General features: G+C 56.6%; 1 protein-coding gene across 3 annotated transcripts in view; it reads left to right on the top strand.

Annotated features, from left to right (window-relative positions):
- Positions 1-10,973: 10,973 nt before the first annotated feature.
- The window catches only part of phf3 (PHD finger protein 3), a 152,828-nt gene continuing 144,668 nt past the window's right edge, over positions 10,974-19,133 (top strand). For all 3 annotated transcript variants that reach the window (XM_078213310.1, XM_078213309.1, XM_078213308.1), the window contains exon 1: positions 10,974-11,147. The gene's annotated coding sequence lies outside the window, so the exon portion shown is untranslated. The remainder of the gene's footprint in view (positions 11,148-19,133) is intronic.

Here is a 19,133-nt window from a genome sequence, read left to right as displayed (position 1 = left end):
CAGCCTCGATTGGCTTCATCAACTCCCCATTGTCCGTTTTGCCCTTGTAGGTGGCGTATTTACTAATGTTTGCTTTGTTGTTTTTGTTGGAGAGTTTCTCTCGAAAACTTTCCTCCAGCTCTGTCGTGGATAGTGGACATAATGTTGCTGTGGGCGCCCCCATGATTTGGCGAGCAAGTTGACGCTTGTTTTTCTTGTAAAGAAGCTGGGTTGCTCTGAAGATTGCTTTTTGCTTTGCCCATTGTTTCTTCGCTCCAGTATTGACATTGGTCTTGGGTCTTCTCTTGTCTTTCTTGTGCATACTTACCTTTGGACCTTCCTTTTCCTTCCTGTCTTTCTCACTGTTCATCAGCAGGTCGGTGATATTCTCCATTAGCCCTATTCCCAGGGCACGACTATCGGGGTCGTTCCTTGCATTCAGGAGCTCCTCGGCTTGTGTGAGCTGATCATCCACATCCCTATGTTTAGGGTCTGAGGCCGGGGGTCGTCTGACGAATCCTGTACGGGGGTCCGGGTCCACAACATCTGCCTCTTCCGGTTCCGGTTCCGGTTCAGAGTCCGGGGGTTCTTCCACAATGACTGCCAATGCAGCAGCTTGTGCCTCCCTGTGTTTTTCTGCAAGTATCCTGCGTTTATCTGAGATTTGTTTCGGTTTTTTGGATGTTAATACCGTATTATTGTCCTTATTGATGCACCTGGACCCAGCAAATCTCACCTCCAACTCTTCAAGTAATGTTTCTTCTTCCTTTGACCATATGGATGTTTGCCTTCCATGTTTGGTCGGAACTGGCAGTGCGTTCTTCAGGCGTTTGGTGTTACGAAGAACTGGATGTCAGTGCCTTTCATGCTGTGAGCGTCCCCTTTCCGATGTGAAGTTAAGTTCACACGCGCTGCACTTTTTTAGTCCGAATTGTTTTGATCTTGTGCACTGTGTTTAGATGTTTGTTAAATGCGCCGATCGTTGGAAGGATGGTGTCACAGGCCTTACAGAACAACGCATCGGTAGGGTAATGGATGATCACTTCCTTTACCTCTGTCCAGTCTTGAGATGGTTCAATAATTATTCCTTCGATGAAGGTTGCCTCATTTTGGGTACCAACATCTTTTTCAATTTCGGCGATGGTAGCCAGAGTTCCTGTTTTCAGGGTTTGATATTCCTTATTGTAGAAGGTGCGTGTGGTTATCACTACATCCTCCGCTGGATGGGCCATCCAGACTGGCTCTTCTCCAATAGGTTGGTCGTCATCTGCTATTGTGGAGGTTGCCTCTTGTGGTCTGTGACCTGAGTGCACCATCCAATAGTGCCGGTGGTAGTGTCCGGGTCCCAAGATCGCCTCTTCTGTTTGAGTAGAGATCGATCTCGTAGCTAGCTCTTTAGAACTAGATCCTGTGCAACCTAGAGTTTCAAATTGTTCACAGTGAGCGTTTACAGACTCATCTGAGGGGTGTTTTTTTCTCTGGGACGCAACACATCCGGATGCCTCCCTCACAGGCGGATTATTCATTGTTTCTTTCGAGGGCGATACCTTCTCACAACAGTGTCCGATCTACGCAGATCACCAACCTTCATGTGGTTTTTCTAAGTCGTTTGGCCCTTGGTAGCAATCTACCAAGGTTACCAGCGGGGCCAGCAAAGAGGCACGACAGTCACTGTGGTCAATAAAAACACACCAAAACGACCACAGCGGTAACTACCCAGAGTTGACTCTCCAGTGAGACCCTTCTAAGAGAGTCATAGTTACTCTACTGATAAATAGAGCGATAGTTATTCCCAAAGGGGTTTGAACTTCTGCTGGAATACTATATTGACTTACAGGCATAAAGAATGACAAATGTACACCATGTTAAGTAGAGACTCACATAGATGTTGTACACATTGATAATTTCCCCTTTGAGTGACATAAATGCAAAGCTAAGATGGATTATTGCTATATTGGAGTGATGGTTCGACAGTCACATCAGCATGTACACAAATTCTTCACAGCCTCAAATTTAAGATCCTTTCTGTAGGAGAAGGATTTACTGGAGTTTGAATAGTCTATTAACTGCATGAGGTTGTTTTCCCATTTCATAACAAATACTCTTTTGATCATTAACTTTGAAAGCCATCCTAAAAGAATATTACTGATGGGGTATGTACAGTGATATTCTCTGATGGCTCCACGAATAGCATGTAAAGGAAGAAAGCAAAGCTCAATGATTGCACATTTGCTTCCAAGTTGGAAGGTGGTGGGATCAAGTCCCACTACAGAGACTTGAACACAAAATCTAGGCAGACATAGGCACTTTAAGGGCGGAACAGTGGTCAGCACTGCTGCCTCACAGCGCCAGGCACCCGGGTTCAATTCCAGTCTCAGGTGACTGTCTGTGTGGAGTCTGCCTGTGCTCCCTGTGTCTGCAGGGGTTTCCTCCAGGTGCTCCGGTTTCTTCCCACAGCCCAAAGTTGTGCGGGTTTGGTTGAGTGTCAGGGTGATTAGCAGGGTAAATGCATGGGGTTATGGAGATAGGGCTGGGGTGGGACTGTGGTCAGTGCAGACTCGATGGGCCGAATGGCCTCCTTCTGTACTATAGGGATTCCATGATTCTGTGAAGTATTGAGGGACTGTCAGAGGAGCTGCCTTTCGGATGGATGGGGACCAGTTATTGGACAATTGCTCATCAATTTCTCTTGACATTTTCAGGTCAGGGATCAATTCTAGCTCCTTAACCATCCGCCCCACCCCCACACCCCCTGCCCCCCACAGACCAGGATAAACTAACATCTTTGCCTGGGAATAACATTTGGCAGTCTTCATAGATCAGTACTTTCTACATTATTTTCCAAGATGACCCCATCTGGGGTGGCACGGTGGCGCAGTGGTTAGCACGGTGGCGCAGTGGTTAGCACGGTGGCACAGTGGTTAGCACTGTTACTGCACAGTGCCAGGGACTGGTTAGATGCCTTGGCCATGCTAAATTCTCCCTCAGTGTACCCGAACAGGTGCCGTAATGGGCGATTAGGGGATTTTCATAGTAACTTCATTGCAGTGTTAATGTAAGCCTACTTGTGACACTAATAAATAAACTTTTTTTAAAAATTAACATTAGAAAATTAACATGACCACAGACATCAGCAAAAACAAAACAGCATAAAACAGCATCGTTACATTAAATGTATAATTATTTAAGTTTGTGTATTATTGATCAACATACATACTACATCATATAAATATTAAAATTTGTGTTTTTAAAGTACTTTGTAAAATTGTTGTTATTTTACGTACTGACCAATCCATTGCTATATTTGAGCTACTCTGGTCTTTGGCCAGAAAGCACAGGTTGCGTGTGTTGAGGTTGTTGTTGGAACCCAGGTTGTTCCGTGTTGCCAGAGTCCGAAAGTTGGACTCAGACAGGCCACAACTCAGCAGTAGAGGCATCACTGCTGGGTTCATGGTGGGGGCCACGCTTCAAGGCAGTGCAGTGTCCAAGGGCAGGAGCCCAAGGCCTGGAAAGAAAGGCAACAAGAGATGAGCAGGGCAGGCCAACCCTATTAATATACCAGGCTGAATCATATTGCTGTAAGTGCCCCTGAGACAGGACATTATTTTACTTCATGTCACTAGTACACTTGTGTAAATAATGAGTTAAATTGTACTGTACATAAGCTCAGTGATGAGAGGTCTTAATTTGCAGGTAATGAGGTGATTAGTGAATTTTGCGGAATGTTGTCAGGAAACAGAGGTAGTTTTAAGTGATGTTTCTACTGTTGGATATTAGATATAGATTTAAGTGAGTTTAATTTAGTGTTTCTGCAAGAAAGGGTAAAACTCTAGTTTGATTCATCTTAAACAAAGCTGTTTGATTTCAGTTCAAACTGTGTCGCTATTGTGCTTAGAGAATTTACAGTGAAAGTTAAGTAAACAAGAGCTTGCGGAGCGAATACGCTGTTGCTTAGCAACCAGAGGCCACTTTAGGAAAAAGAGACCTTTTGAGTTGCGTTTAATTGAACCCATAGCAGTTGAAGCTCAGCAGTGAGAGAGAAGGCTATCATTGGACTAGCTGCCAAGAATGCATTCATCGGTTAACGTCTATGGTAATTTTGAGAAAGCTACAGACAGAGAGAGGAACCACTCAGCAGGCAGGTGTGAAGTGTGCAGCTTCAGCACTTAAAGTGGAGTGGAAACTTCTGCAGTTAAAGTAGACTGGGAAATTCTGGGTCAGAAAACGATCCACTGGAGTTGAAATCTTAAAGTTGAAAAGGGATGTTGCATGTAAGTTAGCTTAAAGTTGACTAAGCTAAAATCTCAAAAAATGTTGAGTCAAGAGTTCAGTGCCAAGGAACCAAGGAGGGGAGACCCCAGAATTCCCAGGATCCACAGGAAATACAGACAGACGCATGTTGAACTTGTGAACTAATGAAATGTCAAGTAAAATCTTTATTCTACAATAAACATAATGAGCTTGCACTGCAAATTAGAGATTGCCCTTTTTATAAATTTGGTTATTCCTTGTCAAGAATTTTCTTATTCTGGGGCTTCGTAGAGTCCAAATCCTGGCAACATCAATAGAGATAGATATACAATAGGCCCAGTGGTTAGCACTGCTGCCTCAAAGCGCCAGAGACCCGGGTTCGATTCCCGGCTTGGGTCACTGTCTGTGCAGGGTTTGCACGTTTTCCCCATGTCTGCGTAGGTTTCCTCCGGGTGCTCCGGTTTCCTCCCACAGTCCAAACGACGTGCTGGTTAGGTGCTTTGGCCATGCCAAATTCTCCCTCAGTGTACCTGAACAGGTGTCGGAGTGTGGCCACCAGGGAATTTCAGTAACTTCATTGCAGTGTTAATGTAAGCCACCTTGTGGCACCAATAAATAGACTTTGAATTTAAATTGCCTCTTAGTTTCAGGGGGATTAGCAGGGTAATTACATGGGATTATGGGGATGGCACCTGGGTGGGATTGTTGCTGGTGCAGACTCAATGGGCCGACTGGCCTCCTTCTGCATTGTAGGGATTTTATAAAAATTAGGGCAGCTGGCTTTATTTTTTTTTATTACAATATTCTATGTAATTATTGTTTCTTCAGAAGGAACTCTTCAGAAACGCCGATAACGAAAATACAACAAAACTTACTCCAACTTATAAATCAAAGAAAGGGTTTAATAAAGAAACATCATTACTTCAAATCTGGCACCTTGCCCTGAGCCACTCCAAGCTCCCCATAATTCTACATAGTTCCATGGTTTACTGGGTCAGCTGACCCTTGCACCTTGTTCCCATTGGTCACATTACATCCAAAACAAAGTTGTCACTGGTGACATTCTAACAATTATCAGTGTTGAACAAATATCAAGGCAGTAAATGGCATGGAGAGCTAGAAAATGCAAATTAAATACTGTTATCATAGCCCTTCAAAACAAAATGTTTTGTAATCCCTGAGTATTCTGGTGTGAAAAAACTTAAAATTTCCCATCCCTTCTATTTGTTGTCCTGAATTTAAATGCTTCCATCTTTGACTGTCACTCCATACTGATTTACCCATGCTGAGGCTGTAAAGCCCCTGTCTCGCCCAACTTTCCTGACTCAGGCTGGGTCAGACTGAGCTGGGAAGTGAGTCCATGGCTCCAGCTACGAAGTGCAAAGGAGCAGGGCGAAGGAGGACCCGCCCCCTTTTTACAGCATTTAGAGGCAAGGAATGATTAGGGACAGTCAGCATAGCTTTGAGTGGAAAATCATGTCTCACAAATTTGATTGAGTTTTTTGAAGGGGTAACCAAGAAGGTAGATGAGGGCAGTGCAGTTGATATTGTCTACATGGACTTTAGCAAGGCTTTTGACAAGGTACCGCATGGTAGGTTGTTGCATGAGGTTAAATCTCACAGGATCCAGGGTGAGGTCGCCAAATGGATACAAAGTTGGCTTGATGACAGAGGGTGGTTGTAGAGGGTTGTTTTTCAAACTGGAGGCCTGTGACCAGCGGTGTGACTCCGGGATCAGTGCTGGGTCCACTGTTATTTGTCATTTCTACTAATGATTTGGATGAGAATTTAGGAGGCATGGTTAGTAAGTTTGCAGATGACACCCAAGATTGGTAGCATAGTGGACGGTGAAGAAGGTTATTTAGGATTGCAACAGGACCTTGATCAATTGGACCAGTGGGCTGATAAATGGCAGATGGAGTTCAACTGAGATAAATGCGAGGTTCTGCATTTTGGTCGATTGAACCAGCGCAGGACCTACTCCGTTAATGGTAGGGTGTTGGGGAGAGTTATAGAACAGAGATCATGGGGTACAGATTCATAGCTCCTTGAAAATGGAGTCACAGGTGGACAGGATGGTGAAGAAGGCATTCGGCATGCTTGGTTTCATTGGTCAGAACATTGAATACAGGAGTTGTTGAAGTTGTACAAGACATTGGTAAGGCCACACTTGGAATCCTGTGTACAGTTCTGGTCACCCTATTATAGAAAGGATATTATTAAACTGGAAAGAGTGCAGAAAAGATTTACAAGGATGCTACCGGGATTTGATGGTTTAAGTCATAAGGAGAGGCTGGATAGGCTGGGACTTTTTCGCTGGAGCGTAGGAAACTTAGTTGTGATCTTCTAGAGGGCTATAAAATAATGAGGGGCATAGATCAGGTAAGTCAACATCTTTTCCCAAAGGTTGTGGAGTCTAAAACTAGAGGGTATAGGCTTAAGGTGAGAGGGGAGAGATACAAAAGGGTCCAGAGGGGCATTCTTTTCACACAGAAGGTGGTGAGTGTCTGGTACGAGCTGCCAGAGGTAGTAGTAGAGGCAGGTACAATTTTCATAGGATCATAGAAACCCAACAGTGCAGAAAGAGGCCATTTGGCCCATGGAGTCTGCACCGACCACAATCCCACCCAGGCCCTATCCCCACATGTTTTATCCTCTAACCGACACATCCCGGGACACTAAGGGGTAATTTAGCATGGCCAATTAACCTAACCCGCACATCTTTGGACTGTGGGAGGAAACCGGAGCACCCGGAGGAAACCCACGCAGACACAGGAAGAATGTGCAAACCACACAGACAGCGACCCGAGCCGGGAATCGAACCCAGGTCCCTGGAGCTGTGAAGCAGCAGTGCTAACCACTGTTACCGTGTCACCCCTTTGTCTTTTAAAAAGCATTTAGACAGTTAGATGGGTATAGAGGGATATGGGCCAAACACAGGTAATTGGGACTAGTTTAGTGGTTATAAAAAAAAAGGGCGGCATGGATGAATTGGGCCAAAGAGCCTGTTTCCGTGCTGTAAACCTCTATGACTCCATGACATATACTGGATCATATACACTGGATTACAACAACCTTCATTGGATCACATAAATGCACACTGGATTACTGGATCATGCATACTAGATTACACTGGATGAAGGGTCACCCAGACTCGTAACATTAGCTCTGTTTTCTCTCCATAGATGCTGCCACACCTAAGATTTTCCAGCATTTTTTGTTTTTGTTTCAGATTCCAGTATCCACAGTATTGTCTGTTTATCATGCACACTGGATTATGCCTCCCTTCAATGTTTCACATAAAACACTGGATTACATCTCCATTCGCTAGATCATAAGTATTGGATTAACCCCCAATCAATGGAACACACACAGGATTACATCTCCCTTCATTGGATCACAATGAATCACACACCGTCACTGGACCACACACATTGGAACACATTGGATCGCACATGCTGGATTATATTTCTCTTTTCTGGGTCACATCATCAATCACAGGATTATACATACACTAGATTACATGCCCAAAATAGATCACATACACTGGATTACACATCTATTCACTTGGATCATATAATCTGAAGAATATCTTCCTTCGCTGCAGCACACATACCGGATTACATTTCCCTTCACTGGATCACATACACAAATGATCACTGTCACCTATGAGGTCACACACTGGATCTCTCACAAACTGGATCACATCCCTTTGCTGGATCACACACACATTGGCTCACACCACCTTCATGGGATCACATCCCTTTACTGGATCACATATTGGATCATAGCCCTTCACTGAATTGTAGGCACTAAATCAAATTCCTTCACTTGATCGCACACACTGGATCATACTCCTTCAAAAATCACACACTGGATCACTCTCCTCACTGGATTACACATACTCGGTCACATCCCCTTGTTAGATCACATTGTATTGCATCACTTCAAAGGATCATGCACTGGATCAACATTCAGTGGACATCACACCATTCATTTGATATCACACACAATTCACTAGACTATACACACTGGACCATGCCCATTCACAGGATCACAAATATTGTGGATCACATAATGGATCATATCCTGTATATTGGATCACATCCCACCACTGAATCACATGCACTGAATCACGCATGTGCACTGAATTGAATACACTGGATTACACCCCTTAAATGGATCACATTTACTGGTTCACATCTCATCATTGGATCACAAACCAGATGGATAGCACACACTTGATCACATGCATTAGGTCACATCCTTTCACTGGATTGCACTCATTGGATCACAGTGGATTACACATACTGGATCATATTTACACTGGATCACATTTTCTCACTGGAACATATGGACTATCAAACCCCTTCACTGGATCAAACATGGGATCGTACCATTCACAGGATCACAGACACACGATCATAGCAATAAACCGCATCTAACATTCCTGGTCACACAGCTTCACTGGATTACATACACTTGATCATATCCCTTCCACTGGTTTTCACAGTGGTTCATAGCCCTTCACTGGATTACATACACTGGATCATAACCATTCACTGGATTAAATACACTGGATTACACTTACTGGATCACATCCCTTCATTGGGACATATTCTGGATCAAAACACTGTTTGATCACATTGAATCATACACATTCACTGGATCACATCCCTTCAGAGCACTACACACTGGATCACATCACTTAACTGGATTACATTCCTTCACCGGATCACACCCCATTCATTGCATCAAACTGAGTGCATCATGCCCCTTCTTTGGATCACACATCATCACTGGCTCACTCATACCCCTTTTCACTGGATTATACACACTGAATCACACCCGTTCACCAGATCGCACATTGGATCGTAGTCCTTTACTGGATTGTAACCCTTTACTTGATGAAAAACACTGGATCACATAGACACTGAATCACACACATGTTGGGTAAAATCCCATCACTTGATCACACCCATTTACTGGATCACACACTGGATCACATTACTTAACAGGACTACCAACAATGGATCACACTCCTTCACTGGATCACATCCTATTCATTGGATCATATATTGGATCACACACCCTTCATTGGATCACACTCAACCACATCCCTTCACTGGACCATCAACACACTAAATCTTTGCTGAATCACAAACACTGGATCACATCCCTTTATTGGATCATAAACATTGTATAATATGCATACGCAGGATCACCCCTCACTGAATCGCATATTTTGGATTACATGTGCAGTGGATCACACACCTTCACTTCATCACACCCCATTAACTGGATATCACACACTGAATCTCTCTCTCTCTCCCTCTCTCACACACACATGCCGGATCACATCCCTCCACTGGATCAAAGACATTATATCTCTCTGATACACACTGGGTCAAATGTTCTATTATACATACTGGATCACTTCCCTTCACCAGATCTCTCAAACACATACTGGAGCACACACTGAACCTATCTCTCTCGTATACTGGATCACATACACAAGATCACACATTTCATGTATTCCCACACACACTGGATCTTACACATACTGGAACATGCAAACAGACAGGGTCACACACACATACTGGGATGCACACACTGGATCTCTCTCATACTTATAGGATCACACACACAGGATCACATCCCTTCACTGGGTCACACATACACTGGATAGATCTCACAGACTGGATTACATGCTCTGGATCACATACTGGATCACACATATTGGATCACATCCCTTCACTGGGTCACACATACACTGGATAGATCTCAGACTGGATTACATGCTCTGGATCACATACTGGATCACACATATTGGATCACCCTTCACTGGATCTCACACCACTGGATCGCATCCCTTCACTGGATCTCACACACATTCTGGATCACATCCAGTCAGTGGTTTACACACTGAATCTATCTCACACAAACTGGATCATAGACACTGTATCACACACGCATGCACTGGATGACATCCAGTCACTGGTTCACACATTGAATCTATCTCACACAAACTGGAACACAGATACTGGTTCACAGATGCACACGCTGGATCACTCTCATCCTCATATTGGATCTCTCTCTCTCTCATGCACTGGACCACAGACACTGGATCTCTCTCACGTACTGGATCTCTCTCATACTGGATCCTGCCTCTCACACGGGATCTCTCTCACACTGGATTCTGCCTCTCTTACACACACATGATCTCTCTCTCACGCACACAGGATCTCTCTCTCACAGGATCTCTCTCACATTGGATCTCTCTCACTCACAATGGATCTCTCTCTCACACTGGACCCTGTCCCTCATCCAAATTGGATCTCTCTCTCTCCCACTCGTCGGATCTCTCATTCACAGTGGATCTCTCTCTCTCACTGGATCTCTCACTCAGTGGATCTCTCTCTCACTGGATCATGTATCTCACTCAATGGATCTCTCTCTCACTGGATCGTGTCTCTCACTCACAGTGGATCTCTCTCCCTCTCTCATTGGATCTCTCATTCACAGTGGATCTCTCATCCACAGTGGATCTCTCTATCTCTCTCTCACTGGATCTCTCACTCACAGTGGATCTCTCTCTCACGGGATCATGTCTCTCACTCACAGTGGATCTCTCTCCCTCTCTCATTGGATCTCTGATTCACAGCGGATCTCTCACTGGATCCTGCCTCTCACACACTGGATCACTCTGACTGGATCTCTCTCTGAGCTGCCTCTCTCTCTCTCCCCGCGCGAGGCGGGCGTGTCCACGTGAGGCGGGCAGACGGTTGCTCTCTCCTCTCCTCTCCCTCACTCTGAGGCCCTGATGGCGGCGGCGAGCGGCAGGTCCCGGCTCCCGGAGGCCGGACACAGCGAGAGAGGCTAGGTCGGGGAACCGGAGACAGACACGGTGACACAGGGTGAGTTTCCATCAGACAGCGTGCGGTGGGAGAGAGAGGGAGAGAGAGTGTTTACACACCGAGCCCGCCACCCGCCCACTGAGCTCGGGCCCGGCCTTCACACACCGCAGAGACCCTCACTGCCCCTTCCCCCGGCTCGGCCCAGCCCGCAAACCCGACACCCACACCCGGCCTCCCGCTCCCCGCAGGCGCCAGGCTGCTGGGGTGGCCTTAGGCCTCGGTGTCGGAGCAGGGAAACAGGCCGCGGGACACAGGACTGTCGCTGGACACAGCAACCAAGGGGGGGGGGAGGGGAAAAAGGGGGGGGGGAGGGGAAAAAGGGGGGGGAGGGGAAAAAAGGGGGGGGGAGGGGAAAAAGGGGGGGGGGAGGGGAAAAAGGGGGGGGGAGGGGAAAAAGGGGGGGGGGAGGGAAAAGGGGGGGGGAGGGGAAAAGGGGGGGGGAGGGGAAAAGGGGGGGGGAGGGGAAAAGGGGGGGGAGGGGAAAAGGGGGGGGAGGGGAAAAGGGGGGGGGGAGGGGAAAAGGGGGGGGGAGGGGAAAAGGGGGGGGGGAGGGGAAAAGGGGGGGGATGTGGGGGCTGTGCGGGGGATGTGGGGGCTGTGCGGGGGATGTGGGGGCTGTGCGGGGGATGTGGGGGCTGTGCGGGGGATGTGGGGCTGTGCGGGGGGATGTGGGGGCTGTGCGGGGGATGTGGGGGCTGTGCGGGGGATGTGGGGGCTGTGCGGGGGGGGGGAGAAAGGGGGCTGTGCGGGGGGGGGGGGAGGATGGGGGGCTGTGCGGGGGGGGGGAGAAAGGGGGCTGTGCGGGGGGGGGGGAGAAAGGGGGCTGTGCGGGGGGGGGGGGAAAGGGGGCTGTGCGGGGGGGGGGGGAGAAAGGGGGCTGTGCGGGGGGGGGGGGGGGAGAAAGGGGGCTGTGCGGGGGGGGGGGGGAGAAAGGGGGCTGTGCGGGGGGGGGGGGGGGAGAAAGGGGGCTGTGCGGGGGGGGGGGGAGAAAGGGGGCTGTGCGGGGGGGGGGAGAAAGGGGCTGTGCGGGGGGGGGGGAGGAAGGGGGCTGTGCGGGGGGGAGGGGGGAAGGGGGCTGTGCGGGGGGGGAGGGGGGAAGGGGGCTGTGCGGGGGGGAGGGGGGAAGGGGGCTGTGCGGGGGGGAGGGGGGAAGGGGGCTGTGCGGGGGGGAGGGGGGAAGGGGGCTGTGCGGGGGGGAGGGGGGAAGGGGGCTGTGCGGGGGGGAGGGGGGAAGGGGGCTGTGCGGGGGGGAGGGGGGAAGGGGGCTGTGCGGGGGGGAGGGGGGAAGGGGGCTGTGCGGGGTGGAGGGGGGAAGGGGGCTGTGCGGGGTGGAGGGGGGAAGGGGGCTGTGCGGGGGGGAGGGGGGAAGGGGGCTGTGCGGGGGGGAGGGGGGAAGGGGGCTGTGCGGGGGGGAGGGGGGAAGGGGGCTGTGCGGGGGGGAGGGGGGAAGCGGGCTGTGCGGGGGGGAGGGGGGAAGCGGGCTGTGCGGGGGGGAGGGGGGAAGGGGGCTGTGCGGGGGGGAGGGGGGAAGGGGGCTGTGCGGGGGGGAGGGGGGAAGGGGCTGTGCGGGGGGGAGGGGGGGAAGGGGGCTGTGCGGGGGGGAGGGGGGAAGGGGGCTGTGCGGGGGGGAGGGGGGAAGGGGGCTGTGCGGGGGGGAGGGGGGAAGGGGGCTGTGCGGGGGGGAGGGGGGAAGGGGGCTGTGCGGGGGGAAGGGGGGAAGGGGGCTGTGCGGGGGGGAGGGGGGAAGGGGGCTGTGCGGGGGGGAGGGGGGAAGGGGGCTGTGTGGGGGGAAGGGGGCTGTGTGGGGGGGGGAAGGGGGAAGGGGGCTGTGTGGGGGGGGAGGGGGGAAGGGGGCTGTGTGGGGGGGGAGGGGGGAAGGGAGCTGTGTGGGGGGGAGGGGGGAAGGGGGCTGTGGGGGGGAGGGGGGAAGGGGGCTGTGTGGGGGGGAGGGGGGGAAGGGGGCTGTGTGGGGGGGAGGGGGGAAGGGGGCTGTGTGGGGGGGAGGGGTGAAGGGGGCTGTGTGGGGGGGAGGGGGGAAGGGGGCTGTGTGGGGGGGAGGGGGGAAGGGGGCTGTGTGGGGGGGAGGGGGGAAGGGGGCTGTGTGGGGGGGAGGGGGGAAGGGGGCTGTGTGGGGGGGAGGGGGGAAGGGGGCTGTGTGGGGGGGAGGGGGGAAGGGGGCTGTGTGGGGGGGAGGGGGGAAGGGGGCTGTGTGGGGGGGAGGGGGGAAGGGGGCTGTGTGGGGGGGAGGGGGGAAGGGGGCTGTGTGGGGGGGAGGGGGGAAGGGGGCTGTGTGGGGGGGAGGGGGGGAAGGGGGCTGTGTGGGGGGGAGGGGGGAAGGGGGCTGTGTGGGGGGGAAGGGGGCTGTGTGGGGGGGGAGGGGGGAAGGGGGCTGTGTGGGGGGGAGGGGGGAAGGGGGCTGTGTGGGGGGGAGGGGGGGGAAGGGGGCTGTGTGGGGGGGAGGGGGGGAAGGGGGCTGTGTGGGGGGGAGGGGGGAAGGGGGCTGTGTGGGGGGGAGGGGGGAAGGGGGCTGTGTGGGGGGGAGGGGGGAAGGGGGCTGTGTGGGGGGGGAAGGGGGAAGGGGGCTGTGTGGGGGGGAGGGGGGAAGGGGGCTGTGTGGGGGGGGAGGGGGAAGGGGGCTGTGTGGGGGGAGGGGGAAGGGGGCTGTGTGGGGGGGAGGGGGGAAGGGGGCTGTGTGGGGGCGAGGGGGGAAGGGGGCTGTGTGGGGGGGAGGGGGAAGGGGGCTGTGTGGGGAGGAGGGGGGGAAGGGGGCTGTGTGGGGGGGAGGGGGGAAGGGGGCTGTGTGGGGGGGAGGGGGGAAGGGGGCTGTGTGGGGGGGGAGGGGGGAAGGGGGCTGTGTGGGGGGGAGGGGGGAAGGGGGCTGTGTGGGGGGGAGGGGGAAGGGGGCTGTGTGGGGGGGAGGGGGGAAGGGGGCTGTGGGGGGGCGGGGGGAAGGGGGCTGTGTGGGGGGGAGGGGGGGAAGGGGGCTGTGTGGGGGGAGGGGGGAAGGGGGCTGTGTGGGGGGGAGGGGGGAAGGGGGCTGTGTGGGGGGAAGGGGGCTGTGTGGGGGGGGAGGGGGGAAGGGGGCTGTGTGGGGGGGAGGGGGGAAGGGGGCTGTGTGGGGGGGGAGGGGGGAAGGGGGCTGTGTGGGGGGAGGGGGGAAGGGGGCTGTGTGGGGGGGAGGGGGGAAGGGGGCTGTGTGGGGGGGAGTGGGGAAGGGGGCTGTGTGGGGGGAGTGGGGAAGGGGGCTGTGTGGGGGGGAGTGGGGAAGGGGGCTGTGTGGGGGGGAGGGGGGAAGGGGGCTGTGTGGGGGGGAAGGGGGCTGTGTGGGGGGGAGGGGGGGAAAGGGGGCTGTGTGAGCGGGAGCGGGGAAGGGGGCTGTGTGGGGGGGAGGGGGGAAGGGGGCTGTGTGGGGGGGAGGGGGGAAGGGGGCTGTGTGGGGGGAGGGGGGAAGGGGGCTGTGTGGGGGGGAGGGGGGAAGGGGGCTGTGTGGGGGGGAGGGGGGAAGGGGGCTGTGTGGGGGGGGGGGGAAGGGGGCTGTGTGGGGGGGAGGGGGGAAGGGGGCTGTGTGGGGGGGAGGGGGGAAGGGGGCTGTGTGGGGGGGAGGGGGCTGTGTGGGGGGGAGGGGGGAAGGGGGCTGTGTGGGGGGGAGGGGGGAAGGGGGCTGTGTGGGGGGGAGGGGGAAGGGGGCTGTGTGGGGGGGGAGAAAGGGGGCTTTGGGGGGGGAGAAAGGGGGCTGTGGGGGGGTGAGAAAGGGGGCTGTGGGGGGGGGAGAAAGGGGGCTGTGGGGGGGGGGGAGAAAGGGGGCTGTGGGGGGGGGAGAAAGGGGGCTGTGGGGGGGGAGAAAGGGGGCTGTGGGGGGGAGAAAGGGGGCTTTGGGGGGCGAGAAAGGGGGCTTTGGGGGGCGAGAAAGGGGGCTGTGGGGGGGGGAGAAAGGGGGCTGTGGGGGGGGAGAAAGGGGGCTGTGGGGGGGGGAGAAAGGGGGCTGTGGGGGGGGAGAAAGGGGGCTGTGGGGGGGGGGAGAATGGGGGCTGTGGGGGGGGGGGAGAAAGGGGGCTGTGGGGGGGGAGAAAAGGGGGCTTTGGGGGGGGAGAAAGGGGGCTGTGGGGGGGGGAGAAAGGGGGCTGTGGGGGGGGGAGAAAGGGGGCTGTGGGGGGGGGGGAGAAAGGGGGCTGTGGGGGGGGAGAAAGGGGGCTGTGGGGGGGGGGGGGAGAAAGGGGGCTGTGGGGGGGGAGAAAGGGGGCTGTGTGGAGGGGGGAGAAAGGGGGCTGTGGGGGGGGCGATGAAAGGGGGCTGTGTGGAGGGGGGGAGAAAGGGGGCTGTGGGGGGAAAGGGGGCTGTGGGGGGGGAGAAAGGGTGCTGTGGGGGGGGAGAAAGGGGGCTGTGGGGGGGAAGAAAGGGGGCTGTGTGGAGGGGGAGGGGGAAAGGGGGCTGTGGGGGGGTGAGGGGGAAAGGGGGCTGTGGGGGGGGGGAGGGTGAAAGGGGGCTGTGGGGGGAAGGTGAAAGGGGGCTGTGGGGGGGGAGGGGGGAGGGGGAAAGGGGGCTGTGGGGGGGGAGGGGGAAAGGGGGGCTGTGGGGGGGGAGGGGGAAAGGGGGGCTGTGGGGGGGGGAGGGGGAAAGGGGGGCTGTGGGGGGGGAGGGGGAAAGGGGGGCTGTGGGGGGGGAGGGGGAATGGGGGCTGTGGGGGGGAGGGGGATGGGGGGGCTGTGGGGGGGGGGAGGGGGAAAGGGGGCTGTGGGGGGGAGGGGGAAAGGGGGCTGTCGGGAGGGGGAAAGGGGCCTGTTGGGGGGTGGGGGGGAAAGGGGGCAGGGGGGTGGGGGAAGTGGGGTGGGGGGGAGCGGGAAAGGGGGCTGTGAGGTGGGGGGAGGGGGAAAGGGGCTGTGGGGGGGGAGGGGGAAAGGGGGCTGTGGGGGTGAGGGGGAAAGGGGGCTGTGGGGGGGTGAGGGGGCTGTGGGGGGTGAGGGGGAAAGGGGGGCTGTGGGGGGAGGGGGAAAGGGGGCTGTGGGGGGGAGGGGGAAAGGGGGCTGTGGGGGGGAGGGGGAAAGGGGGCTGTGGGGGGGAGGGGGAAAGGGGGCTGTGGGGGGGAGGGGGAAGGGGGCTGTGGGGGGGAGGGGGAAAGGGGGCTGTGGGGGGGTGAGGGGGCTGTGGGGGGTGAGGGGGAAAGGGGGCTGTGGGGGGAGGGAGAAAGGGGGCTGTGGGGCGCTGAGGGGGAAAGGGGGCTGTGGGGGGGAGGGGGAAAGGGGGCTGTGGGGGGGAGGGGGAAAGGGGGCTGTGGGGGGAGGGGGAATAGGGGCTGTGGGGGGAGGGGGAAAGGGAGCTGTGGGGGGGAGGGGTAAAGGGGGCTGTGGGGGGGAGGGGGAAAGGGGGCTGTGGGGGGGGGAGGGGGCTGTGGAGGGGGGAGGGGGAAAGGGGGCTGTGGGGGGGGAGGGGGAAAAGGGGCTGTGGGGGGGGAAAGGGGGCTGTGGGGGGGGAAAGGGGGCTGTGGGGGGGGAGGGGGAAAGGGGGCTGTGGGGGGGGGTGGGGGGAAAGGGGCGGAGGGGGAAAGGGGGCTGTGGGGGGGAGGGGGAAAGGACGCTGTTGGGGGGGGAGGGGAAAAGGGGGCTGTGGGGGGAGGGGGAAAGGGGGCTGTGGGGGGGGGAGAGGGGGAAAGGGGGCTGTTGGGGGGGGAGGGGGAAAGGGGGCTGTGGGGGGGAGGGGGGAAAGGGGGCTGTGGGGGGGGAGGGGGAAAGGGGGCTGTGGGGTGGGGGGAGTGGGTAAGGGGGCTGTGGGGGAGGAGAAAGGGGGCTGTGGGGGAGGAGAAACGGGGCTGGGGGGGGGAGGAGAAAGGGGGCTGGGGGGGGGGAGGAGAAAGGGGGCTGGGGGGGAGGAGCAAGGGGGCTGGGGGGGAGGAGAAAGGGGGCTGGGGGGGAGGCGAAAGGGGGCTGGGGGGGAGAAAGGGGGCTGTGGGGGGGGGAGGAAGGGGGCTGTGGGGGGGGGAGAAAGGGGGCTGTGGGGGGGTAGAAAGGGGGCTGTGGGGGGGGGGAGAAAGGGGGCTGTGGGGGGGGGGAGAAAGGGGGCTGTGGGGGGGGATGAAAGGGGGCTGTGGGGGGGGGAAGAAAAGGGGCTGTGGGGGGGGAGAAAGGGGGCTGTGGGGGGGGGAGAAAGGGGGCTGTGGGGGGGGGGAGAAAGGGGGCTGTGTGTGGGGGGGGAGAAAGGGGGCTGTGTGTGGGGGGGGAGAAAGGGGGCTGTGTGTGGGGGGTGAGAAAGGGGGCTGTGTGTGGGGGAGAAAGGGGGCTGTGGGAAAGGGGGCTGTGGTGGGGGGAGGGGGAAAGGGGGCTGTGGGGAGGGGGAAAGGGGGCTGTGGGGGGGGAGAAAGGGGGCTGTGTGTGGGGGGAGGGGGCTGTGGGGGGGGGAGGGGGAAAGTGGGCTGTGGGGAGAGGGATGATGGGGGGCTGGGGGGAGGGGGCTGGGGGAGGGGGGGGGAGGGAGAGGGTGGGGGAGAGGAGGCTGGGGGGGCGGGGAGAGGGGGCTGTTGTGGGGGGGGGGGGGGGGGGAGGGGGCTGTGTGGGGGGGGGGGGGGGGAGGGGGCTGTGTGGGGGGTGGGGTAGAGGGGGCTGTGTGGGGGAGGGGGGGCTGTGGGGAGAGGGAGCTGGGGGTGGTGGGGGAGAGAGGGCTTGGGGGGGGGGGCTGGGGGGTGCGGTGGAGAGGGGGCTGGGGGGGTGGGGAGAGGGGTCTGGTGGGGTGGGGGAGAGGGCGGGGGAGAGGGGACTGGGGGGGAGAGGCGGGGAGAGGGGGCGGGGGGGAAGAGGAGGCTGGGGCGGGGGTGGGGCAGGAAGAGGGGGCGGGGGGCAGAGGGGGCTGGGGTGGGGAGGGGCTGGGGGGGAGGGGAGAGGGGGCTCGGCGGAGAGGGGAAAGGGGCTGGGGGAGTGAAAAGGGGCAGTGGGGAAAGAGGGGGCTGGGGGTGAAGGAGGGGGGGCTGGGAGGGAGGGGGAAGGAGGGGGCTGGGGGGAGAGGGAAGATGGGGGCTGGGGGGAGGGGGAAGAGGTGGTTGGGGAGGGAGAAAGAGGGGGTCGGGGGGGGGGCAGATCTGGTGGGGGGGAGAGAGGAGGAGGTCTGGGATTGGGGGAAAAGTCGGAGGCTGGGGGTTTGTGGTGGACAGGAACTGAGGGTGATGAAGGATGGTGGACTGTAGTGGGGCAGAGGGGCTGGGGACTTTGATGGTGGGGAGAGGGACTTCATGGGATTCAAAGAAAGGGTCTGAGGGGGTGTGCACGTGTGAGGAAGGGGCTGAAGGGGTGGGCCGAGAAAGCGACTGAGGGGCAGAGAAGGAAGAACTAATGGTGAGGGGAGAGAGGGAGGGACTGAGGGGGGGTGAGGATTTGGTGAGGACGTGAGCAGACAGGAGTGTTGGGATGAGATGGGCTTGAAAGTGCAGGGTTGATGAGGGAACAGGTGTGGGGGTGTTGAGGGGGACTGGGTGATGGGGCAGGAGTGAGTGGATGAGAGAACGAGTGGGGGTGCTGATGAGGCGACACGACCCGGGGGTCTGATAGGGTAGGAGCAGTGGGAACTGAAGTGGTTGGGAGGGCAGGAGCAGTGGGAAGGGAGGTTCTGAGAATGGGATGTGGCGGCACAAGTCAGGATGTGTGGTTGTGCGGACAGGAGTGGGAGTCAAGGTGGAGTTCATGAAGTGGGCATGGAGTGAGGCAGGGAGGAGGATAATTTGCATGTCATGTTTTGACATGAACACCTCACTTACTGCTCAGCTTGTAGTCTTTGTAACTTACACTGATCGACAAACTTAATGCTTAAACCAATTCAGTAAGTTGATCTGTTTATGGAGAGAATTGGATTTCATTTTGAGGACAGTGGGTGTGTTCGGTGGTCAGTTGCATAAATCTGCATGATTTGTTAATGCATGAATATGTTATTTTGCAGGTTGATGTTTTTGTTTTAGGCATCTTTGGGAAGGTCATGATTTGAAAGCCTTTTCACACACTGAAGTGATTG

Source organism: Mustelus asterias, chromosome 5, assembly GCF_964213995.1.
Source record: "Mustelus asterias chromosome 5, sMusAst1.hap1.1, whole genome shotgun sequence".
In the NCBI taxonomy this organism is placed as follows: domain Eukaryota; kingdom Metazoa; phylum Chordata; class Chondrichthyes; order Carcharhiniformes; family Triakidae; genus Mustelus; species Mustelus asterias.
This window is presented reverse-complemented; position numbering and strand designations above follow the sequence as displayed.